Raw genomic sequence first — 26558 nt, 5'->3', positions numbered from 1 at the left:
GGAGGGGAGGGGAGGGGAGGGGAGGGGAGGGGAGAGGAGAGGAGAGGAGAGGAGAGGAGAGGAGAGGAGAGGAGAGGAGAGGAGAGGAGAGGAGAGGAGAGGAGAGGAGAGGGAAAGAAAGAAAGAAAGAAAGAAAGAAAGAAAGAAAGAAAGAAAGAAAGAAAGAAAGAAAGAAAGAAAGAAAGAAAGAAAGAAGAAAGGAAGGAAGAAGAAAGGAAGGAAGAAAGGAAGCAAGAAGAAAGAAAGAAAGAAAGAAAGAAAGAAAGAAAGAAAGAAAGAAAGAAAGAAAGAAGAAAGGAAGGAAGAAAGGAAGCAAGAAGAAAGAAAGAAAGAAAGAAAGAAAGAAAGAAAGAAAGAAAGAAAGAAAGAAAGAAAATCAGGAGAAAATGTGGTCTTCTCCAGCTGTTCATGGTTGGGTCTCAATTATACAATGTTTCACACACATCCCTCCACCGATGTATATTTCCCACACCAGTGTCCCCTGTTTTCCTCCCGCCACCCCACAGATCCCCAGTCTTCATGATAACCTCTCAGTACCTGTATTGCAAACCATAATGCCCAAAAGGAGAGAGAGAAAAAGAAGAAAAGTGTCTGCTATGTGATTTTTTCAAATGACCACTATGTCTTGATCTATTACTAGGCACCATAAAATAGTTATAAACTATTTATAAACTATATCTCACATACACTATTTCCCTTGAAAAACTGAATTTATAAGAACAGTCTCTTGGCTCAATCAGGTGTTTCCAGAGTGTCGGATTATTTCCTATTTCCTTTCATTGTGTTTATATACAACTTACAGGCCTTATTAAAAATTTTTTGGGAGGCACTGTTGCTTGGAAACTGTCATTAGTGGGATTTTATACATAAACTATTTCAGCACTACACCCTCCACCCGTGTGTCTGCTTCCCTCCATCATTGTCCCAGGATCCTTCACCCACCCTTCCTACGCCAATTGTAAGCTACCTACTAAGGACAAGTTCTCAGGTTCTGTGCCTTTGGCCTTTTCTTATTCCCTCATTCTGTTTCTTCATATTTGCAGATGAGAGAGATCATTGTGCTTGTCCCTCTCCCTCTTATTGTTTCACCTCGCTTGTTACTCTCCTGCTCCATTCACTTGACAAAAATTTCATGATTTCATTTTTTATTATCACCGGGTATTTATTTCTTTATGTATATGCACCACAGTTTCCCTATCCAATCATCTAATCCTAGATACTTGGGTTGTTTCCAGAGTTTGGCTGTTGTGAATAGTGCTGCAGTGAACTTACAAATGCAGCTCACTTTTCTAAATTGAATTTTTGGACCAGTGGTTTATACCAAAGTAGAATTCCCGGATCACAGGGAAGCTCACTTCCTAGGTTTTTGAGAAGTGTTCATATATTTTTCCAAATAGATGGACCAGTTGACATTCCTACCTGCAGTGAATGAGAGTCCCTTTTATGCCACATCTATGCCAACATTCGTTGTTTTTTTTTTGATGTGTGCCAGTCTCATCAATGAGATTGTATTTCTGTTGTTATTTGCATTTCTTTGATGATAAGTGATATTAAGCATTTTTTATTTTTTTAAATAATGTAGGAGCACTGCTATTTGTTCAGCCATTGATTAAGCTGAATGAATTGGGCATGAACTCCATATTACTTTTTTTATTTTATTGTATCACTGTGATATAGAGTTACAAAGCTTTCATGTTTGAGATTCAGCCATACAATGATGAAACACCCATCCTTCCACCAGTGCACATTTTCCACCACCATTGTCCCAGTATCACCCACAACCCCACATACATACACAACGCAGTCCTCATCCTGCCTCTATAGCAGACAATTTCCACCAATACTCAAAGGATATTACTTTAAGGTAAACTATTCATAAGGCATAAGGTGAGGAGAAAGGCAATATTTCACTCATAAATATAAATCATAGATTTCTGGGAAACTGATCTTACAAATTAACAAAGTCTGATAAAGGGGAAAGCTGATTAACTGGGTGGGAAGGAGAGCATAGGGAAGACTATTTACATGTTTACATGTAAACACAATGGAAGTGGAAGTGCCTCTGGAGCACTGTGGTGGGTGTAACCAGATTGATGGGTGTAACCAGATAAAACCTAAGCTTCTTGAAGGACAAAGCAATGTTACCCAACAGGTGGGGATACTGCACCTGCTCCATCTGGAGTGCCCCAGTGACATTGGCTAGGCATGGGGCCCGGAGAGATCTCTGGTGCTATTATGTCATCTGGGACTTGCTGCTGTGTCTCTGGGCCAGAGCTGTTTGTGTGCTAAGTTGGTGCCCAGAGGCTAATTGTGGAGATGACAGCCAGTCTTCTGGGATACTGAGCATTTTTTAACAATATGACATTTTTATTTGGTTCTAGAAAAGGGGAAATTTACATTTTAGGGTAGGATTCACAACTCTAGGAGCTTCAGATGTAGCTCTCTGAAATATCACTTGCCTTGAATGTGTGAAGACCTGAATTCAATTCTTTTCTCTGAAATTTTTGGCAGATTAACATCCCCGTGGGACTAGGTCATGAGATGGTGGAGCTCACTCAGAGGCATATGAATGCAGCTACTGAGGCTTTAGTAGGGCAGGAATTTGGTCTGCCCCCACCCAAGTTGCCCCAGAGGTATCAGCTGGGACTATGTGTCTGAGAAATTTTTGTGCCTGTTTGATCTGATACAGAGCTGTCACTGTCACTGTCCTCCCATTGTTCATCGATTTGCTTGAACAGGCCCAGTAACATCTCCATTGTGACAATTGTTACTGTGTATGGTATATTGAATACATCACAGGTAGCTTGCCAGGCTTTGCCATGAGGGCGATATAGTCTCGGTAGCTTGCCGGTTTCTCCGAGAGGGGCAGAGGAATCAAACTCGGGTCGGCCATGTTGGCTGCTTGCAAGGCAAATGCCCTACCTGCTGTGCTATTGCACAGAGCATCTTAAATAAATCTTTTGGCCATCTTTATGCCTTCTTTGAACATGTTTCTGTTCATCTCTTCAGCTCATATTTTGATGAGTTTTTTTTTTTTGTTTATTTGCAGTGTCCTTCAAGTGGTTTATACATCTCAGATCTCAGCAAATCAATTCAAGGTAATCAATGGCTTTCCTACATGCAAATAATGCAATAGAATAGAGAGAAATTAACAAATCAATACCATGCATGATTGTGCTTCAGAAAGTCAAGTGCCTGGGAATCAACTTAACAAAAGAGGTGAAAGAGATATACAAAGAAAACTATGAAACACTACTAAAAAAATAAATAAATGAAAGAGGATGCCAGGAAATGGAAACACCTCTTTTCATGGGTCGTAATGACTGATATTGTCAAAATGTTAATCATGCCCAAAACACTACATAGATTCAATGTAGTTCCTATAAAAAATACCCATGATATTTTTTAAAGACATCAATAAAATACTGTTGAAATCTATATGAAATAGTAAGAACTTCAAAATAGCAAAGGAATCCCAGAGGGAAAGATGGAAGGCTTCTCCTTTCCCAAATTTAAACTATACTATAAAGCTAGAATAAATTATACTATAAAATTGGAGTAAGGATAAACTGTCAGATAATGGAATGGACTTGAAAATTCAAAGATATACCAGCAGGAATATGGCAGTCAATCTTTGAAAAAGGAGTAAAAAATATGAAGTGAAACAATGAAAGCCACTTAAAAAAGTGATGGTGGGAAAACCGATGAGTCAGATGGAAAACAATAAACTTGATTCCCTTTCTAACACCATTCACAAAAGTCTAATCAAAATGAATTAAAGACCTCAATATCAGACTTAAACCTTTAAATTGCTTGAAGGACAACAGGTAAAACACTTCATGACATTAAATCAGAGGTATCTTTTAACAAATCAAAACCATTGACCAAGAAAACTGAAACAAAGATAAATAAATGGGACAGTAAAACCTTCTGCACCACAAAGGAAATAATAGCAAGAATAAAAGAACACCAACAGGTATTGGGGTCCTTTGGAGATGAAAGGGTTACACTTATGATGGGTGTTATGTTGAAATTATGTGCATGAGAAACCATATGTTAATCAACAGTTCTGATTTTATTGCATGCTACTTTCTCCCTTAGCACAATTCCTATGCTAGAGCACTCCACCTATATTCCTGTGTAACTTTCAATCAACCTAATTTCCAGTTAACCTAATCCTTCACCTAACCTCTTCCCCTAACTTGGTACTCTCAGTTTATTGTCACTTGATATTTTTCATATGCTTTGTTTGTTTCTCTATATTCTTAGCACGTTCCTGCATTTGTCCTGATTCTGACTTATCTCACTTAGACTGATACCATCCAGTTTCATCCAAGTTGCCTTGAACAGCGTGACTTTATTTTCTCTAGTGGCTGCATAGTATTGCATTGTATATATGGTCCATAACATCTTTATCCATTTATCTGTTGTTGGATATTTGGGTCTCTTCCATATCCTAGAAATTGTACTAGGAGCTTTAGTGAACATAGGTATGCATATATTATTTCTAATCAATGTATTTTTTTTAATTTGGGAGATGAATATCTAGAAGTGGTATGGCTGGGTAAAATGGAAACTCCATTCTTATTTATTTATTTATTTATTTATCTATTTATTTTGAGAAATCTTCATATTGTTTTACATAAAGGTTAGAACAGGTAACATTCCCATGAACAAGGATTCCTTTTTAACTATGTTCCTGTCAGCATGTGTTGTTTTCAGCCATTCTCCCTGGCATAAGGTGATGATATCTCATTGCCATTTTGATTTGTGGTTCCCTGATGTTGTATTACTAAAAACACTTTACACATGATTACTTTTCATCCATATGCTATGTTCATGGAAATTCCCATTTAGCTCTTTTTTCCCAGTTTGAACAGGGTTTTTGATTTTCTTGTTGCTGACTTTTATAGGAGATGCTTTAAAGATTTGGGGTGTTAGTCCTCTATCTAAAATATTATGTGTGAGTATCTTCTCCCAGTCGATTGAGTATAACCTGTGTGATCAATTGGGCAGTTGAATTTTGAAAAAATACGAAATTTTGGTAAATCAGGATAGTGATAGCAGGGCTTAAACTTAAGTGTGTCCAAAACTATTGAGTTCAGAACTTAAAAAGTAAAAAGGGCAAGACTACGCAAATAAATGAAAGTTGACATAATTAAGATCAATGGGACTCCTGACATCATTACAAAAGATTCTGAAATATTTAAACTATTTAGTTTTAGGGCAATATCCAGATGTGTTCGGAGCTTATTTCTAGCCCTTTCCTCATAAAATCACTCCTGGAAGTGCTGGGAAAACCATATCATGATGACAGGAATTGAACTGGCCTTGGCCACATGCAAAGCAAGTGTCTTAACTCCTGTATTATTTCTATGACCCTAAAATGTTTTAATTTTAGGGTGACTAAAATGCACAGGATTCAGAATGATTAGTAGTTTTGTTTTCTGTCAGATAGTTTGCTTTGTAATTTATAGTACAGATATGAGTAAAGCAAGCCAATAATTGAATTTCACTTTTTGGCATTTTTTAGATTTATTTATGCTAAAATTTTTCATTGAGTTTTTCACCAGTCATCTATTTAATGGAAGCATAGTATTTTTTTTTTATTAGTGAAAAACCATGAGGTACAGTTATAGGCTTACAAATTTTGTGCTTGGGTTTCAGTTATACAATGATCAAGTCCCCATCCCTCCACCAGTGCCCGTCATCCATCCCCATGGGTCCCAGCATCCCCCCCACCCTCATCCCCCCCCCCCCCCCCGTCCCATCCTGCCTCTGTGGCAGGGTATTCCCCCTTGTTCTCTCTCTCTTCTTTTGGGTACTGTGTTTTGCAAGAGAGGCTTTGAGTGGCAATCATGTTTGGTCTATCGACTACTTTTAGCATGCTTCTCCCACCCTGGGAGGGCCCTCACAACACCCTTCATTTGGTACTCTCTTCTCTATCTGAGGGAAGCATAGTATTTTATTGAGTATATACACCACAACTTCTTTTAAAAATTATTTTAAATTTTCTAAATTTTTAAATTTTATTTTCATAAAGTTGTTCACAATAATTAATTACATTCAATGTTTCAACACCAATCCTGTAGGTTAATATTGTTTTGTCCTTCCTGCATAGACTCAGGTAGTTTAGGTTTATTGGGTTGTTCCCATCACACTGCTCCCATTCCTCTGTGTTTATTTGTAACTTCATTCTTTGTGCTCTGTTGACTTTAAATATTGTTTTCCTCATCTCCTCAAGTCCTTTGCATAGCTTTTTCAGAGCAATGTCCTTTTTGTATGGACACAAGAAGGCAGTAAATGCTACGTTTTTGTAACATGGGAATTTATTGACTCTCAGTGACATTTTCCTCCTGGGCATCTGTTCTCTCAACCTAAGCCTCAGCTGTCCTTACACCCCCAAAGGCAGGGTTCCGATGAGGTACTGGATAGAACCAGGGCAAGTGGTAAGATATGTGCTACCCTGGCATCGAAATGGGCCTGGCCAAAGTGTCATAATGCTTAACTCTAAGTTAAGAGCTTGGTCATGGACAAATGCTGTCATGATCCAAAAAGGAATAACTAGATTCAGACCCTACTAGGGTTAGGAAAGATTAATTTGGCCTGAGCTCTGTAATCTGGGTATGTGGCAAGATGTTCCCAGGAGAGCTGCCCTACAAGCCTCAATGTATCTCTTACTGTGTCCATACAAAAACAACTAGTATTAAGATGTTGATAGAGTTACTGGACTGAGGCAAGGAGAAAAACACCTTAAGAGGTATTTTGCCCAGGAATTGCTTTGGAATATTCCAGGTGGTGTTTCCTCCCTTGAGCCTGGCAGTCAGGAAGGGCTTTCTTATGTTGATTTTGCTACCATACTAGGTGCAGTGTAGGCTCAGAGTACTGGAGAGTTGGAGAGACAAGGGAGTTGGAGAGAGGAGAGAGAGCAGGGTAGCCAGATGGAGTGCCCAGGGACTAGCGAGGGGGTCAGAGAGAGAAGAATGTAGAAGAACACAGGAGCAGGCTCATGGAGAGATAGAGTCCAGGATGCGAGATGGAGCCAGGATGAGAGGGAGGGATAGAAAGAGACAGGAATGAGGGGTAGTGTGAGACTAGAATGGGGTGCTCAGAGAGACTGGGGTAGGCGTGTGGGGAGAATGGAATAAAAGACATCTGATCAATCAACCCACTTGGTCCTCATTTCCTCCTATGTCTGCCCCATGGCCTGGGCCTCTTGGGCTGGTGGAGTGGCCCTGACCCACCCAAACCCGGGCGGCTAGGGGGAGAGCTGCTGGGGCCCTTCTCCAGCTGCCACCAGAAATTTTAAATACAATCCCACTACCATTGTTTTGAATTTTCCCACCACCACTCACGCTTGGCCCACCGGCAGATGCTAGATAACTTATTTTGTCTTGCTTTTTATGAGTTGTATGAGATGTCTGTAAGGTTCTATCCCACAGTGATTCAACCAAAAAGTAAAAAAAAAAAAAAAAAAAAAAAAAAAAAAAAAAACAAAGTATGAGATGTCCGGCTGCATGTTCATGGAATTCTAAAATTTTAAATAATTGGAGTGCCTTCACTGAAGTCACAAGTTGCCCCCCACAAGCGGCTCTCTGGCACAGCCATGGCTCCAGAAGCACAAGGACTTAATGCAGAGCCTGACAGTTTGTGGCAGAAAAGTGAATGGACTATATGTTAATCCACGGTACCATGCCTGCCCAAGAGGGAAGGGGTGTCGCTCCCTTCCACCCTTTTCCCCCTGGGCAGCAAGATGGCAGTCTCCTCGGAGCCTTTTGGAAAGCCAGGTATGAGCCGGCAATGATGGGGCAACTAAAACCTCATGGGAAGGGGGTCGTTCCCGGCTTGTCCTTCATGCCCTAATGAGGTCACGAGTTGCCCCCCACGAGCAGCTCTTCGGGGGCTCCAGAGGCACAGATAACAATCTCGTAATTATCTGGCTCATGGCTGAAATACTTCCAGGCTTAATAAGTAAAATATCAGAAATCCAAATTTTCGTGGCCACGCAACATCATATGGTTCTCATAACTAACTGTAGAAAAAAATCATTTCACAATGCCTTTTCAGCAGTTCTGATTGTTGGGTGTAAACTCTAAACAATAATGGTGCATCTTTTGTCAAAATAATGAATGTAATCAAAGTAGATAGAGTGTTAGGTAGAATTTATCTGCCTCAAGACATTGGGAGGGGTGACAGGGGTTATATTGGGGTTCTTGGTGGTGAAAAATAAGTACTGGTAAAGGGAAATGTGTTTGATCATTGCATAACTGAGACTTAAACCTGAAAGCTTTGTAGATTTTCCTACAGTGATTCAATAAATAAATATAAAAAATTAAAAAAAATAATTGGTGTCTAGAGATGTCTCTACAGCAAGTTGCTCGATTCCAAGATTCATTTGTGAGTCTCTGGATCATGGCCACTAATTGGCTTTAGTGGCACCTGGAGGCAGTTCTCCAGCATGACAACCAGGATCCTGGAAGGGTCGGGAGGTGGGAATGGACAGCCCAGTCTCAACACCTTGAAGACTGGTGTTTTCAGTCACTGGTCTTGCATATCTGGGTTTTTTAGCAGATTTATTCTCTTCTGTATCAGGACAAAGTCTGTGTCACAAATTCTTTATTCATCTTTCAATAAGTATTTAGGTTGATTCCGTGTTTTGGTTATGATAAATAATGTTAAAATCAACATACAAGTTTAAATTTCTTTCAAATGAATGTTTCACATCCCTTGAATAAATGGCTATGGGTAGTTGAGTGATTTTGTTGTCTCACACTATATATTTTTTAAATATCCATACACTTTTTCATAGATACTACACCCAATTCATATTCCCAGTAAGAGTGTACCAGAGTTTCATTATCACAACATATTTACCAATGCTTAATGTTTCTAATTTTTTATAATGAGATATTTTCAAGGTTGTGAAGGGATATCTCATTGTGGCTTTTATGTGTATTTCCATAATAATAATGTGATGTTGAATAATTTTTATGTCTCTGTGAGCCATCTGAATGTCTCTTTTGTAGATGAGTCTATTCATTGAGGGATTTTATTTTCAATTTTTATATGTTATAAATTTGAAGCTTATGTTGATTTTTTCCAAGGAATATTTAACATTAAAATATTCTAAGGAGACAACTATAACCATCCCATTAATATTTATTTCTCTAAAATATCTTCGATTGTTACTATTTTCTTATCCTTGAAGGAGATGATGTGAGGAAATAAATAGCATGTTGATTGTATAGATTGTAATTCCAATCTCTGTGGACGATTAGTATAAATCCGCTGTTTTCTCTAATGTTGTGATTCTTGACACCTTTCTCATCTTCACTTCACTCTTGAATGACTATAGATTGCTTGTGGCCAACCTGTATTGAGCTCTTAGAAGGAAAACAGAGGGAATCCAAATCAGAGTTTACATTACGTGCATACTCCTTTAGGGGGCAGGCTAATAAGGAAACAAAAAAATTAATAAGCAGAAGAGACTGCAAGATGAATAAACACTATGAACACCAAAAGAAATGCTGATATTTCTACTTCTCAAAGCACTTTTCTTCACTGCACTTTATCTCTTAAGGTCTTCTTTATAGATCTCTATTTTACAGAAAGGAAAGTTGAGGTGGGGGGCTTGAGGAGGTATGTAAGTCCACCTCCCTAAAGATTAGTTGAACAGGAATTCAAAATTGTGTTTTCCGATTTTAGATCCTATGGTCTGTTTTCTGAGAGTACAAGCCATGTTCTGATGAATTGTTTACTCTGTCTCTGCTTATGCATCAATTCACTGCCAGCCACAATATACATTTCATTATGTAAATTGTTTGTCCTACAGAAGCTACATTAATTTCTCAACCTTTAAAGGATGACAGAGTAGAAGCAGAGATGAGCAAATATTAGGTAAACTAATATGATAGTACATAAAAGTCCAGATGTGCATCAATGATTATGGAAGACAATTTAAACAAGAATCCCTGGATCACCACAAACAGTGGGGAAATGTCATTTAAATAATATTAAAGTTTGCTTTCTCCCATCTTCATAACCAGCACCTGTACCTAAGTCATACAGAACACCAAGCCTTTGTTGATCCTGAGCCAACTCATAATGCTGCCCCTCAGAACTGAGTGAAAGTCCAAAGCTCAACCATAACTTCTAGAATCTCTTCCTTTCATATGACAGATAACCCCAAACATGCCACTTTGGCAAATTATTTTAAATTAAAGTAGCTTAAGAAACAATGGCTTTCTTAACTTTCTTTTTAACTTTTAACTTTCCTTTTTCTCCTGAAAGCTATGAGTAACCCCACCCTTCACCTTGAAAGCTTTTTCCCTGTACCAAAATGTAGAGAGATATCTTTATCATTAGATCAAAGGAAAACATATGGGATCATATGGGATGCCAGGGCTCAGGTTGATCCTATGTGGTCCACCTGGGACCCCACAAGGAGTGATTTCTGAACACAGAGCGAGAAAAAAAGCACTGATCACCACAAGGTGTGGCCCCCAAACAAAAACAAGCAGGAAGGTTGATGCTTTGAAGTAAAGTGGGTAAGATGCTTCCCTGGCATGCAGCTACCCAGGTTCAATCACTTGCACCTCATATGCTCCCCCACCATCACCATCACCTCATTGCAAACTACCAGGAATGATTCCTACAGCAGTTCCAAAAGTAATTCCAGAGCATGATCATGATTGGCCCCAAAATACAAAATGATGTTCCTGCTTTGTCTATTTAGAGGAGTTACATCTCTTTATGCTCTCCATAAATATGTGTTTTTCTCCACCCAACCCCTGTCAAAAAAAGTATCTCAGCCAGAACCTACAAAAGTAGAGGGGAACTCTATTTTCCTCATCAGCTTACATCCCAACTTTCTATGGTTACAATCCCTTTATTTTCACATGAATGCTACTTTTTCATCTTTTCTTTCCTCATTGAAATACTCCATTAATATTTGTCTCAAATGAAACATGGGCTGGAGTGATAGCAAGCAGGTTAGGTGTTTGCTTGCACACGGCCGCCATGGCCGACCCAGGTTCAATTCCTCTGCTCCTCTCAGAGAGCCCGCAAGTTACCAAGAGTATCTCTCCCTCACGGCAAAGCCTGGCAAGCTACCCGTGATGTATTCAATACGCCAAAAACAGTAACAACTAGTCTCACAATTTGTTGTGAGACATTACTGGTGCCCGTTTGAGCAAATCTATGAACAACGGGAGGACAGTGCTACAGTGCTACAAATGAAACATAAAATGTTTTCAAACTATTATTCTTTGCCTTTTGTGTGTGCAAATGGCATTCTGTAGACCATTGCTGTCAGAACACTGGAGCAGCTACGTGGGAATACCCTACCCTAGATCCTGTAAGCTCCTTGAAGGAAAGGCCTCTTCTACCAAAGGTTATGCTCATTTTAAGGTTCGTTTTCCTTCTCATTTTAAGCTCTTTTTGGGGGGGGGGGGTCACACCCGGCGATGTACAGGGGCCACTCCTGGTTTTGCATTCAAGAATTACTCCTGGGAGTGCTCAAGGGACCATATGGGATGCTGGGAATCAAACCCGGGTCGGCCGCATGCAAGGCAAATGCCCTACCTGCTGTGCTATCACTGCAGCCCCTCATTCTAAGCTCTTCATGCTCCCAGTTTTCTGTATATAAGGACTCAATTTCTGTACTTGTTCTAGGCAGCAAATGTTGTCCACAAAGGCATTTTACACACTCTTCTCATGACCTAAGCAGGTGGGAAATAGAGTTCTTACTTATGCAATATTTGTCTAGTGCATATCTTCCATGATTATAAGAGCTGAATGTATTAAGATGGGGAGACTCCAATAATAAGCTTGATGCTCATTATTAGAATTTAATCTACACAATAAACCAAATAAACTATATATATAGCACTATATATATATATATATATATATAGTGACATTCTAACCAAATAACAGAGCAGGGAAAGGAGAAAAGAACTCTGCAGTAATGTTAAATAGGTTGGTCAATATGGGCTTGGTTGAGTAGGTATTTCTGGAAGGAGAGCTGAGGGTGTGAGAAAGACATATACCCCATACCATCTTCCTCCAGGCCAAAATTCATGAGGACAGCAAGGAAACAGAATAACTGATGTGGACAGATAATGAAAAGGTTGTTGAATGAAATCTGAGAAAGTTTGATCAAAGAGAAGAGAACATTTTCACAACTTACTCCTAATTACAAAAGATTTAAAGAAATAGAAATTTACAAAGTGTACTGAGCAAAGTTGACATATTATTTATGTTCTGAAATAATCACTCAGTCTACTGAGTCAAAAACAGGAGGATGGAATGGCAGCAAAGAGATAGTTAGGAATCTTCTATGGGAGAAAAGTATGCAATCGAGTAATAGAAAATGGCACTTTGGACCAGATTGATAGCTTCAGAAAGGAATAAGTGATTTAATTCCGGTATGAACTGATGGATTGAATGGGCATTATGGACAGAAAAGGGATGAGAAAATGTGTCAAAGATTTGCAAAGATCAATAGCAGAAGCAAAGATCAATTTTTTTTTCTTTTTGCTTTTTGTGTCACACCTGGTGATGCACAGGAATTACTCCTGACTCTGCACTCAGGAATTACTCCTGGCAGGGCTCAGGGGACCATATGGGATGCTGGGAATCGAACCCAAGTTGGCCGTGTGCAAGGCAAATGCCCTACCCACCGTGCTATTACTCCAGCCCCCAAAGATCAATTTTAGAGATGGAAAAGAACAGGAGAAAATTTTTGTTTTTTTAGTGTATGGGGAAAAAACAAATAATTTTATTATTAATCATACTAAGTTTGGGATGCTGTTAATTATCCATGTGGAGAGATTAGTTAAGCAGTTTGTTGAATAACACTGGAGTCTAGAAAATAGGGTTTTATAGGATAACCATGTATGAGATTTTGCAGCAATAGAGATATCCACCACTACCACCCTAAAGAAATCTCAAGTAGATTTAAAAATATTCACAGATTGAATTCTCAGTGTCAGGGTGATATTACAGCATGTATGGTGCTTGCCTTGCTTGCAGGCCTACCCAGATTCAATCCCTGGGACCCCATGTGGTTCTCTAAGCAATCAGGAGTGATCACTGAGTTTCAAGGCAATGAATAAACTCTGAACCCAGTTAAGTAAAGCCCCGCAAACAAGACATAAGCGAAATGGAATGCTTCGCATAAAGGTTCTATGAAGGAGAAATTTGCAAAGAATGAAATATGAACAAGGAGAATAATAAAACTTTGGGTGCTTGAAGTTCTAGAATCAAAAGCTTTGGCGTATTTCAGGGGCAAACCATTACATGGAAGCGTTCACATGCTGAGCAAAGTTTTCCAGGAAAGCATAGCTTGTCATCTAGGATTTCTCAAAAAATGCTCCACATAGTACAACTGCATCTCAAAATATTCTGAATAAAAAAGAAGATGGAAATGGAAAAGGGAATTTATTTGTCACCCTTCCAACTCTCTCTTTCCATTGAAAAAGACCTTTTCTCTGTGGACATTGTATTTGAGTTTTGCCACCAAGTGTGGCTGTGAATCCAATGTACCCATAGACCCCATAATTGATACTCCAGTGGTTCTGAATCTATATTGAATCCAGTAGAGTCTATACTCAAAGCCAGTCCCTTACCTGGGGAGAAGTAAGTGTTGGGCTTTGTAACTAAAGTCTTCTAAGTCATCTTGTAACCAATTAGGCTTGGAAGTCTGGCAAATAGTCAGATTTCAGGAGATATTTTGCACCAAGGAGAAATGGATTGGGCATAAACCGAGTGAATGCATTCTATGAAAGAATAGAGTTTCCATTGCCTTGCTGTGATTTTCTCAAATCCACAACACTAAAACCTTATTCATTGTTCATCCCCAATCCATATTTCATCTCATTCAGAAAATCTTGACAAATTATTCCAGCTTTTCTTTTCTTTATTTTTTGCTTGGTGTCCATACTGCTTAATCAATAATTTACTTGCAGACTCAGATATTTCAATATTCCATGTTTAATTCTAGCAGACAATAGTCATGTAAGTCTGAGAACAGTATCTTTCCTTGCTCAGTGTCAGTTCAATCATGCATCAAATAAGAAAATACTATTTGCTCACAGAGTCTTCTAAAAAATATTTAATTGTATTATAATTTGTGATAGTTAAAATGCTAACATTGTGTATATAATTATCATTATTATTATTATTATCATTATTCTATCTTCTTTTGTGTAGTTGAGAACTTAGGGCCAAGGATCACACATTTTTATGCTTATCTGTTCTCAAATTTCCAGCATGCTGATAAGCCACTCAATGAAAACTTTTGGCTTGACCAATCTTGGAAAAAATGTCTTGTTTTTTTTTTTTTTTTTTGCTTCAAATCCTTTTTGGAACTTTGTTAACCATAAATAAATAAGCACATGAAAATAAATTACAAACTCAACTGCATGCCTTGCTCTGAACTATGTGTTTGACATTAAAAACTGAGCCTCCCTCTTTTAAATTTGAAATATGAAACATAGTGTGATTATTTTTTTCCCTTTTAAAGACAGAGCCACGGTTGCAGAAATAATTTAATAGACTGTGCTGCATTTCCCCTGCAATTGTGCCAATTCTGATTACACGTTTCCAGATGCTGCTGTTTGTTGTGGCTCTTTTACTTCTACCTGGCTAAAGAACGGAGTGACTTGTCTGCCTCAGCAGCTTTATCCAGGCACACTCAGCTAATGTGTATTCTAGGTGGAAAAAAAGCCTCAGGGATGTTATTCACCCTGGGGTCAGCATTATGGAGTCCCTAGGACTCCTAAATTCAGCACCAATACCTTGACTTTAAGAGCTAAGAGACTGAGGAAGATGTAGAACTGGCTATAACAGGACAGCAGGCACCAAGCCTAAAAAAGATTTAATAAAAGGTCTCATTCCTTTCCACTAAATTTTTTGTCAGATATTTCATGGGAATTGCCACTTGGGAGACACATGGAGCCAACGTGGGTCATGGCTGACCATGAGGCATGAGCTGAAGACTACAGGGGCTGATGCCTGGTCTCTGCAGACACTTGAGGAATAGAAACCTCTTCAGTGATATTCCAGTCTGTGAGCTTTCTGCACAATTGTGGGAGCAGTAAGTAGTATGGCACTAGAAAGCAAGCAGTCTGAGAACAGACTTGAATTCCAATTCTTTTTCACTTGCTTTTGACCACACACAGCGGTTGTCAGGGTTTATTCCTGGCTCTGGTATCTGGGCACACTCCTTGTGGGGCTCAGGAAACCAAGTGGGGTGTCAAAAATTGAACCTAGGTTGGTCACATGGAAGGCAAGAGTCCTACCTGCTGTGCTATTGCTAGAGCACCTTGAATTCTAATTTTAAACCAATCATCCATTTACCATTCTCTCAAGTAAATCGGTGTTTCTCTATGGGACTAAAAATTAAGGAACCCATATTTTCTAAGGCATCTCTTCATTCTAATCCTTTGTTAATACTCCATTATTATTGTCTTCGTAAGTAAAGAAGAAAAACTATTGAGTTAGGAGCTGTGAACATTGTTCTTTCACTTGGTTTCACTATAGTCTTGACTGCCTTCAAGATGCATGATTGTATCCAAGTTGCTTTCTGTCTTGAGTATCAATCTATCCAGGCTTAAAACGGAGAAGGAAGTGAACAAACTTGTTGAGATGTTTGATTGTTGAACTCACTAGTATCCTCTACCCAGTGATGTGCAGAAGGCTATTCCCAGTGACCTTTCAACTCCCATAATAAGTGCAAAAAGAAACCTTTGGAAACTCTAAGAATCTTTCTTTGACAGTTATTTCTCTCCACCATTTTTCTGGTTACTAGACTTTCTACTTCAGAGAAAGGGAGGAAAATCCTGTAATGTTAGCTATAAAGGTGGTAGAAAAAGCATAATCCTGGCGTGAATTAAAAATTATGTCATATTCTTAGCTCTGCTTTTATTGGGGTGAGGAGGACTAGGAAAGGTTTGGTGACATTACATTTATTTTAGTGTTCTTTTACTTGATGAAGTGCTACTAGTTTACATGTGTAGTTCATACTCAACTCTCATTATATATTAGAATTGGCACAATATTCTTGTTCAGGTTCTTCCCATTCTCTTGAGAACTTTTTCACTTTTATTCTGCCCTATTCTCTTCAATAACAGATACTATTGATCTTGACACTTTAAAAAACAGTAAATATGGAAAATAATAAAAATGGGCAGAATATTTGGAAGGAAACGTTTTCATAGAAGTCATACTGATGGCCTGTAGGCATATAAAATATGATAATCATCATGAATCATTTTAAAAATCCAAATTAAAGTCACAATGAGATACAACTTCACACCTGTGAGAATGACCTAAACCAAAATGAACAACAGATGTTAGGATAGGGTGTGAAGATAGTGGAAATTATGGGACTCTTGGTGGCCATGTATGTTGCCTCAACCATTTTAAAATGCTATCAAGCTTCCCCAAGAATATAGATATAGAGCTATCATATGATTTAGCAATATCACTTCTGGGTAACTAGTTGAAGACCATAAGAACATTAGCACAAGAAGTTAACTATTCTATCAGTGTTCTTTTTTGTTTGATTGTTTCTTTTTGGGACCAAACCTGGTGATGCTCAGGTCTTACTCTTGGCTCTGCACTCAGAAATTTCTCCTGGTGATGCTCCAGGGAACATATGAGATGCTGCGGATCAAACTTATGTTGATCACATGCAAGTCAAATTCCTTACCCACTGTACTATCTCTCTGGCCCCTCCCTACCAGTATTTTTGCAACATTATTTATAAGAGTTAAAATATGGAAACAGCCAAAGTGTTATAGATAAATGGATAAAAAATATGTGATACATTTGAGAATGGAACTTTACTAGTGTGTAATGAATGTTGTTATTTTCAACAAAATAGAAAGAACTTGAAAGAATCATGTGAAGTGAAATTAGTCAGATGGATAAATTCTCCTATGTGTGCAGTATAAGGAAAATGTGCAGTAGATGAAAGGGAAATAGATAAAGGTAATGGACACAGATAATGGATCTAAGGTTACTTTAAAAGGAGGGAGTAGAAAGGGAAGTAAGTATATATGTGTGTTGAGGGTGAGGCTAGACAAAAAAATAATAATAGTAATGGGAAGATTGTCAATAAGAAGTTGACTTCCTATCTTGCTCACTACCCTGCTCTGATTCACTTTGGTCAGAGAACTTGGTTAGTACACTGCCTTCCAAAAAAAATTAAAAAAAAACAAAAACACTAGATAACCCTGATTATATCACTGCTACTACTGTTACAACCACTATTCCTACACTGTAACTGTGATAATAATAACACTATTTGTTTTAAAAGTTCTCTTATTCAGAATTATAAGAAAAACAATGTAGCAGATCATAGAATATGATTTATATGCATATTTGTGTACTCTTCATAACTGTCATGTGGATAGGTCTTATTTTCCCCATTTTAAAGTTATGGGGATAGAGGCACAGATAGGCAAATAAAACTGGTTGTGTAATTTCAGTGACGGAGAATAAATTATTTTGATGTATCTTCACTATCTGTTCTGGTTCTAATGTAGCCTATTAATGACTGTACCCCTGTATTGCTATTTAATCTTGAAGAAATACATCAACTTAACCATATCATATACTCTAAAATTAAATTCCCTGCAAAGATATGTCTCTATCTCTACAGTACCTACTACTTCGCTTGCTACATAATAGATATTCGACAGATAGTAGATTTAGGCTTAACTTTTAGTCATGTCTTCTGACTAGAGAAAATGATGCCATAAGATGATGTGAATCTTGGCAAGGCCACACAGCTTAAGTGTAACTCAGAGCTGAGATTTAAGCAGAGTTCCATAAGAATAAATTTAACAAGATTCATTTTGCCATAAACTATTAATCTCAAGTTTTATTTGTTAACCTTTAGAAGGGGTAGTATCAAATTATAATAAAAGCTAGATAAAGTAAGAAGAGCATAACTCCAGAGGTTTCTGGTAGTTTCTATGTGTTTGCTTTGTTAGCAGAATTGCAAGGAAGAGTGTATGATGGTACAATTGTTCCTGGCAGAAAATTCTTATGGTTTCCACGTCAAAGTCTTCTCTCTGTTAAGTACATATTGATTAGAGTCCAAATATCTCTATTCTATTATTAGCCGGCCACCTTAATTATAATGGTTTCTAAGTAAAACCTGAATGTTCAGTTCTCTGCCATACTATACCCCACCACATTTTTAACATACAGATCAAAATAGTGCATTGGAATTGTTTTATTTTAAAATATTATCTGCGGGCTGGAGCAATAGCACAGCGGGTAGGGCGTTTGCCTTGCACGCGGCCAACATGGCCGACACAGGTTCGATTCCCAGCATCCCATATGGTCCCCTGAGCACCGCCAGGGGTAATTCCTGAGTGCAGAGCCAGGAGAAACTCCTGTGCATTGCCGGGTGTGACCCCAAAAAAAAAGCAAAAAATAAAAAAATAAAATAAAATATTATCTGCAAGCAAGATATTTAATGATATCATAGTCACAGTCACAGTCACAGTCATCCCGTTGTTCATTGATTTGCTCGAGCCTGCCCAGTAACGTCTCCATCGTGAGACTTATTGTTACTGTGTTTGGCATATTGAATACATCACGGGTAGCCAGGCTTTGCTGTGCAGGTGAGATACTCTCGGTAGCTTGCCGGGCTCTCTGAGAGGGGTAGAGGAATCAAACTCGGTTCAATCAAACTCATGTTGGCTGCATGAATGGCAAACGCCCTACCGCTGTGCTATCACTCCAGCCCAATGATATCATAATAATATTAAAAGTGAAACATTAATAATGATAGGGCCATAGGTCAGGCTGATTTTCAATGTAGAATTCTAAAAATTATAGTTATACTATTAGTCTATAGCTATCAGTATTTTATGTAATTGCTATGTGTCATACTATGCTAAAATAAGTATACACATAATTTCACTGGCTTCAGTTAGCATTGAAAATACAATTGTTATCAAATTTTAAAAGTGATATTATTACTCCTACTTTATAGAATTTGTGTTTAGAGAAGTTAAGGAATTTGCCATGCAGCTAGTGAAGAAATTAATCTGAAACTTTTTGGCCCTAGAGACTGAGATCTTAATTATTGACATAAATTGGATCTCCTGGGGGAAGAAAGGAGTACTGATTCTGGAGTCCAACAACTTAGATTTGGATTTTAGAGGGGTTAATTACACAAAAGGAAAAAATCTTTGTGTTAATTACCCAAAAGGAAATACCTGTTATGTAGTAGAATAAAAAAAATCAAAATACCTTTGATTTTCTTTTTTTGTGAGTTTGGGAAACTTAAGTGACTTCTCTATGTATTTTAGAGCAGTTGTTTTCAACTCTGGCTCATTAAATGGTGCTGGAACACAGGTGTAAAGATGTTGAAAGATACTGTCAAAGAATTTACAGCAGAAAACAGTTCCATGTGCAACAAATATTAATCCCTCTTTCATTCAATACAATTTCATAGTTATTCTGAAAACTTGTGGAATGCCATAATATTTTGTTAGCTAGCATACTCAGATGAGAAAATTTTAACATAAAAATACTTTAGAATCTTGTCTTGGATCACAGACTTAATAAGACTGAAGCTGGAACCAAATATTTGTCTTTTTGTGTATATTTCTGAGACAAGAAATTTTTTTCAGGCAAGGTAAGAATTTGAGGGATTTTAAATGTCGTGGTAAAAAGCACAATTACTTGGTAGCAGAGTCTAACTATTGTTATAAACACTAGTCAAAAATCAAATAAAGTCAAAATGTGCTATCTGTAGTTTATTGGAAATATTTTCACACTGTTCAGACAGTTTAAGAGGAATTTAATGTTATATGTTCCAAACCATCATGAGCAAAGTTCTAGATCATAAAGCAATTCCTCCTGGACATGGGGGAGAAAATCCAGAATTTTCATTCCCTATGTATATCAGAAATGAGACGACAGGAGATGTGAAAATTGGAATTTAACTTTTAAATTTTCTCTGCCACATGCTGAGACACATCACTAAACCCTTTCAGGATGTTAAAGCTGAGTTGTGAGTATGGATTGAAGCAATGAGAACCAATCTGTAGGCACACACACCTCTACCAACTTTTCTTTTTTGGGGGGTCACACCCAGCGATGCACAGGGGTTACTGCTGGCTCTGAGCTAAGGAATTACTCATGGTGGTGCTCGGGGGACCATATGGGATGCTGGGCATTGAACCGGGGTTGCCTACGTGCAAGGCAAACACCATACCCGCTGTCCTATCACTCCAGTTCCTCTACTCACATTTTTTTAAAATTTTTATTAGTGAAACACCATGAGGTACAGTTGTAGACTTACAAACTTTTTGTGTTTGGGTTTCAATTATACAATGATCAAATACCCATCCCCCCACCAGTGCCCATTTTCCACCACCAATGATCCCAGTATCCCTTCCACCCCCCATCCCTCCCATCCCACCCTGCCTTTGTGGCGAGGCATTCTCTTTTGTTTTCTCTCTCCTTTTGGGTGTTGTGGTTTGTAAAAGAGGCATTGAGTGGCAATCATGTTTGGTCTATAATCTATTTTCAGCATGCTTCTCCCATCCTGGGAGGATCTTCCCAACGCTCTTTATTTGGTGTCCCTTCTCTATCTGAGCTCCCTTTTCCCCTAGCATGTGTGGCTGGCCTCCAAGCCATGGAGTGAACTCCTGGTACTTATCTCAGCTATTCTTGGGTGTTAGTTTCCTATTTTGTTACTTTATGTTCCCCCAGATGAATGCAATCTTTCTATGTATTTCCCTCTCTTTCTGACTCATTTCGCTTAGCATAATATTTTCCATGTAGTACCACTTGTATGTAAATTTCATGACTTCATCTTTTCTAACAGCTACATAGTACTCCATTGTGTAGATGTACCAAAGTTTCTTTAACCAGTCATCTGTTCTCGGGCACTCAGGTTTTTCCCAGATTCTAGCTATTGTAAAGAGTGCTGCAATGAACAAACAAGTGCAGATGTCACTTCGACTATACTTTTTTGCCTCTCTGGGATATATTCCCAGGAGTGGTATTGCTGGGTCAAATGGGAGCTCAATTTCTAATTTTTTGAGAATCGTCCATACTGTTTTCTAAAAGGGCTGAACTAGTCGGCATTCCCATCAGCAGTGAAGGAGGGTCCCTTTCTCGCCACATCCGCGCCAGCACCGGTTGCTTTTGTTCTTGTGGATGTGGGCCAGTCTCTGTGGTGTGAGATGATATCTCATTGTGGTTTTGATCTGCATCTCCCTGATGATTAATGATGTAGAGCATTTTCTCATGTGTCTTTTTGCCATTTGGATTTCTTCTTTGAGAAAGTTTCTGTTCGTTTAGTTGCCCCATTTATTTTTATGGGGTTGGATGTTTTCTTCTTGTGGAGTTCAACTAGTACTTTATATATCCTTGATGTCAATCCCTTGTCAGATGTCTACTCACATTTCTTATCCAAATGGGACCCAGTGCTGAGGAGATGCCCCAGAGGCAGTGTGATGAACACCACAATTGCTTTATTCCTGCAATTTTATTAATGTCCCTCTGGATAAAATATACAATTGGCGGAAAAATAAGAAACCTATTTCTCTCGGTGACTTCCGTGGCAAGGCTAAAACAAGCTTTGAACTCCAGCCCTTAAGCTTTCTCATGGAAGCTCATTCTAGGTGTCAGTTCCATGCCTGTCTGTAATATAGATTGTGCATGCAGGTGTGTATGTATGTTTGTGTATGATTTTTATTGTATGTTGGATGCTTTTTTTCCAGACCAAATATAATATTGTGGTTTTATACAAAAGAATAAATAGTTGTAATGAAATATCAGGGCATGTGTATCTTGCCGCTTGCATGGAAGGAGAGGAAAATGAAGGAGATAAAATAACCGGGGCTACTCCTTTGGGCTTAAGGTCGGGAAGATCTAAAGGAAGCTCAATCCTGCTCTGGTAGTTAGTACAGAGACTGGAAAAAAAGGTGCCACCTCTTGATATTTTTTACCTTCTTATTCATAGTCAGATTCTCTATTGCTTCTTCAGTATAGTAGGCACACTTCTGTCTGGATATTTGCCCTGGTTATTATCTCTAATTACAAATCTTTGCTTCTAAACTGGCTATTTAACCTGCCTCAACTCTTATTTGAAGTTCATTTCCATTTTTTTCAATGAAACTTACTCTGACCATCCTAAACCCCTGCCCATCCCATTTTTTGTTGTACCATGATTTACAATGCTATCAGTGGTTTCATGCATTCATGAATACATCATTCCATGAACACATCAAACTCACCAGCAGAAATCCTATTTTCCTTACACCAATATCCTATCCCCAACTAAATTCAGCTCTGTAGATGAAGCCTTCATTTCTGTTACCTTTGGTCATTTGTTGCTCCTTCACTATGTGTCTTTACATCCCACATGAGAGAACTCATTCTACATCTGCCCCTCTCCTTTTGGCTGATTTCACTGAGAATTATGCCTCTCATTTCATTCATGTAGCAGCAAATTGCATGAATTCATCTTTTTATAGGTGAATAATATTCCATTGTGTTATATGCCACATTTTTAAACTAGTTATTTATTGTGGGCACTGGGGTTGTTTTCCATATCTTGGCTACTGCAAATAGAGCTGCAATGAACCTAATAGACACACATTGTTTTCATATAATTTTCTTGGGTTCTGAGGGTAAATGCTAAGAAGTGCAATTGCTAAATCATGTTGAATTTTAAGTCTTAGTTTTTTGAGACATGTCTGTTGTTTTGAAAGGGATCGAATTAGTCAGTCTACCAACAGTGGTTGGATATTTTCCCCACCAATAGTGGACAAACGTTTCTTTTCTCCACATCCACACCAGCACTGATCATTTCTGTTCTTTTTAAGTATATCAATCTGCTTGGTGTTTGTACTTAAATTTCCTGGATGATGTGATGGAAAACATTTTTTCATAAAACTTTTGGCCATCTCTACATCTTTAAATAGTGTCTGTTCATTTTCCCCCTATATTTTAATGGAGTTTGGCTTTATTTTGTGTGTTGCTAAGTTTTACATATGCTCTGAATGTCTTGGATATTAATCCTTTTTAAGATGAGTGGTAGGAAAATATTTTTTCTTAGTTTGTGGTGTATCTTTTCAGTCTAATCATCATTTCTTTTGTGGTACAGATGCTTCTTAATTTCATATAGTCTCATTAGTTTTTCTTGTGTTTGCTTGGCCAGTGGCATTGACACATTGAAAATGCTTGAGTTCAATTTTATAAAAGGTTATACCTATGTTTTACTCAATGCAATTTATGAATTGAAGTCTGAAATTGATGTAGTTAAAATATTTTGAATTGACTTTTTTTAACGTGTGAGATAAGGGTCTGAGTTTATTTTTCTTATATGTGTCTGATCAGTTTTTCCAGCACCACTTGTTGAAGAGGATTTTAGTTCCTTTTCTCAGATGAATAGTCTACATATGTGAGAATATGTTCATGGGCTCTCAGTTCTATTTCATTGTTGTGAGATTCTGTATTTATTCCAGTACCACACTGTCTTGATCAAAATAGCTTTGCAGTTTAATTTCTCCATATAAATTTTAGTAGCATTTGGTCTATGTCTCTGAAGAATGTCACAGGTATTTTTTATAAGGACTGTGTTTCATCTGTGACTATCCTAATCACTATCACTATCACCCCATGGTTCATCAATTTGCTCGAGCAGGCACCAGTAACATCTCCATTCATCCCTGTCACGTGCTAGTCTAGCCCAATGGCATACTGGGGACTCTTTCAGGGTCAGGGGAATGAGGACCATCATTGTTACTGTTTTTGGCACATCAAGTACACCACGGGTAGCTTGCCAGGCTCTGCCGTGTGGGCAGAATACTCTCGGTAGCTTGTCGGACTCTTTGAGAGGGATGGAAGCTTTTGGGGCAGCCTCTAATCCCCTTTACAGGTCTTCCCAGTCAGGCATATATGTGAGCAGGATACTCTCAGTAGCCTGCTGGTTTCTTTGCGAGTGAGAACTCGAGAATAAGAGGTCTGGGAGCTTGGTTTTCTAGTCTCTGGATCCTGGCTGTTGATGGGGTTACAAGGCAGTTAGTGGGCCTAACTGTCTAACTACTGGAATATGGGGCATCTGGGTGGAGGAGGCCCAGTCCCAAACTGAGCAGGCTTGGAGATCTCAGCCCCGGGTCTCACACACCTGGGTTCATCTGCTAGTTCCTTCGTGTATGAGGCTTGTCTGAGAGTGTGAAGAGTGCTCTCAGCATGGCTGTGGCTAGGTCTCGGAGGTCTTCAGCTGCCGGGTCTCTGCTCAGACGGAGAGGGAAACTCAACCCGCCCTCCTCCAAGGGTCCCCAGGGAGGACAGTCAGGTGCAGGGGCAGGAGATTCTGCGTTGTTCTCTTCCAGGAGCCTGGTTTTATAGTCTCTGGATCCTGGCCATTTATAGGGTTACATGGCAGTTGGTGGGCATAACTGTCTAGCTACTCGAAAATGGGGGTACTGGGTGGAGGAGACCTAGTTCTGAATCGAGCAGGCTTGAAGATCTCAGCCCTGGACTATCCTAATAAACTTCTGAATTTTGAATATTTGACCCAGTGAATTTTTCCGGGGAACCTCATCTGAGTTTATTTTAAGGTAGTATCATTAAACTGGCCATCTCTACATCTTTAAATAGTGTCTAGAGATTTTCAATAGAGATTTTCAATCATACACCACTAATTTTCTCCATAATTCAGTTTCAGTTAGCAAGGAATGTTGAGAAGTCATAGCTTCATAAAGTCTGAGGCCCACTGTATATTAATTTTCAGAGCATGGTAGACTGAATCTTCAATATACAATTGGACTCTCATGGTACTGTCTTTTTTTTCTGACTATTTTATTCAGAGTGTCATCTGTTTGATGGCCATTACCACGAAGAAACTGCCCCAACCACTGTCCTATTCACTGAGTAAGTTGGGTGTTACGTTCTTTATACTTGAGAAAATGAAATATATATAATCTAGTCCTGACCTTCATGAAGCAACTGAATTAAAAGATGGTTCTTTAAATTCAGTTCTTCAGAATAATCCCTAGAACTTTTAAAACATGTTTGTTTTGTCTTGAATGGCCATAAACTATCACCATAGCTTCCATACATGTTTTATCATTTGAGAAATGTTTAATTAGAATGCTTAAAATGACAAATAATGAGTAATCATATGAAGGTGGTAATCACTATTATTTGAAATGGAATCACCCTAAATCCTCTTAATCTCAATATCTAAATGGGAGTGGGAACAGTAGTTCATTCTGATCTCCTTGATTCAAATGAACCATTTTTGAATTTGGAAGATTTCACAATCATCAGTCTGACTAGCCCTGGCTAGATCCAGTTTTCTGGATTTCTAGGAAAATTTCTGGTATGTGTCATGGTGAGAAAATGCTCAAACAAAGGGTAAATGAAAAATCATAATCATTTAGAAAGAATTGCCAAGACATAGAGGTCTGTGTGGTGAAACTAAGAAATTACACAATGTGTTTGTAGAAAATGCTGGATACATGACAGGTAGGGATGTCCTTTCCCCTCACCCTTCTGAAGCCAATTGTGTGGATATAGTTGTGTTCCTCCTCCAGAGGACAGATGGAACCACATCATGTTTTTGAAGACGTGGACTCCAGATAGCCCCTACCAGTGATTTTTAGTGCATAAAAAAGATATTATCTAAAATATTATCACACCATGTGCAGTGACTTGGGGTTGAGAGTATGCAACTGGGCATTTTCAAGCTAGTTATTGAAAACAGAGTCTTTGTAAGCACTAGCTTATTTGGGCCTGAGTTTACCTGTTTTTGTAATAAATTACTTCTCTCGTTTCTGCCTCTGTGAGTTTATATAAACCAAGAGTGAAAACAAGCAGGACTCATCCTTGAAGAAAGAAAACGACTGAACTTTTAAATGACAGAGCAGTTTCTGACCTCCTCCTCCACCTGTGCTCACTCTGGTTTTAATGCAACTCATTGACTAACAGTGATGACATCAGTCTGTATTGAGCTCTTCTCTTCTACAGCCCCTAATAGTAGCTTGGGGGGCGGGTATTAAGCCTTTTGTTTCTTTGTGTCAACACCATCCTTCTTGACAAGCATTCTTAACTAGTTAATTTTGTTATGGAGGTCACACCCAGTTGTGTTTATGATGAACTCCTGTCTCGGGAATCTTTCCTGGAAGTGCTCATGGAATCTTATGCAGTGCCATTAAGTAAAACAGCATCCACTGCATGCAGGCACCTAACCTTCTGCACTCTATCTCTGTTTTCTCTCTCTCTTCCTCCCTCTCTCTCACTATTCTCTCTCTCTCTCTCTCTCTCTCTCTCTCTCTCTCTCTCTCTCTCTCTCTCTCTCTCTCTCCCCTTGATCTTCATTCTTTATCTTGCATGGTACCAGCAGATGGTGGGCACTAAATAACTATTTTTGAACTGACAAATAAGTAAGCATTTGCTGCTGATAATTGTGAGCATGTTGATTATCCCTCTCTTATTTAGATCACTTTTCAACTGCTCTCTACTTAGTTCTATGTTTATATACATATTTATTAGCTAAAATGCAA

This window comes from Sorex fumeus, unplaced genomic scaffold (genome assembly GCF_029834395.1).
Source record: "Sorex fumeus unplaced genomic scaffold, SorFum_2.1 ptg000129l, whole genome shotgun sequence".
Taxonomy (NCBI): domain Eukaryota; kingdom Metazoa; phylum Chordata; class Mammalia; order Eulipotyphla; family Soricidae; genus Sorex; species Sorex fumeus.
This window is presented reverse-complemented; position numbering follows the sequence as displayed.